Genomic DNA, 1147 nt, shown 5'->3' with positions numbered 1-1147 from the left:
TAGTTTCTGAGCACCAGGGGCTGACGATGGGACAAGTTTGGGACTGCGGTGACATTGACACATGGGTGATGGTGTTTGTTTGTTTGTTGTAAATAGTTTTTCTTCTAGTTTTGCTTTAGCGCAGGGTTCCAGATGGAACCTGCTTTTTTTTATGGTGGGGGGTGTGACGGCCCTGCTGCTTAGTTAATTGCAGCCAGCTGCCACCAGTTTCCTTAATTGTGCTTCCTCACAGGTCTTCCTTAGGGGGCGTGGCCTGTGCTCCTTTTAAGCGCACACCTGGAAGCTGCACCGGCAGAGCTGAATGTGGTGCTGCACACAGAGCTGAATGCAGAGCTGAATGCAGAGGTGCACGGAGGACACGACGGTGGTCGAGGGAACCAGACCACAGACTTCAGAGGGTCCAGCTTGGTGAGAGATGTCCGGTGCATTCGGGAGCTACGGAGCTCCAAACCGGGCCAACAAACTCACCTAATCCTAGACAAAAACTTTAATAAATACCTTTTTAAGGTTTTAAACTGATTCCACCGTGTCGTGTCTTCACATATGTTATGGCTTTTGAGCCGGGTCGTAACAGAAGGGGAAGAGAAGAGAGAAAACATGAGGCAGAGAAGCAGCGTCAGCTGTCAATCACAATGCGCCGCCATTACTGTGTTTAAAAATAAATAAATTAACACAGGGCAGAAAAAGAGATTTGATTTATGCAGAATGTAATGGAAACTATAAGTCAAAAAATGCAGCAGACTGGGAAGTGGGTGATGTCAGTAAAAGTAATTTTTTATTTTTTCCTGAAGATGAACAGAACGTAAAGCCACATTGACTGTAAACATGATTCATACAAGAAAGATGCCCTGTCAGTCTATGGACACAATCTGCTCAAACTCAAAGATGACTAATAAACTGATCAGTCAGCAATCAAGCAGCTCAAAGTTACAGCAACTTGTTTTAGAGCGCAGGTACGTCTCTCAAAAGCTGCAGCCTCGGATTTTATAACAATCGCCACAAAATGTAATCATGTTATTACATAATGCGTCTGCTAGTATTACAAAATGTGTTGAAGACTTTTATTACATTTTGCGTCTTTTATTATATAATGCGGTTTTAGTGTGGGTTTATTACATACTGAAGCCAGATTTTATTACATTATTAC

This window comes from Austrofundulus limnaeus, unplaced genomic scaffold (genome assembly GCF_001266775.1).
Source record: "Austrofundulus limnaeus strain Quisiro unplaced genomic scaffold, Austrofundulus_limnaeus-1.0 Scaffold583, whole genome shotgun sequence".
In the NCBI taxonomy this organism is placed as follows: domain Eukaryota; kingdom Metazoa; phylum Chordata; class Actinopteri; order Cyprinodontiformes; family Rivulidae; genus Austrofundulus; species Austrofundulus limnaeus.
Note: the sequence above shows the minus strand (reverse complement) of the source record.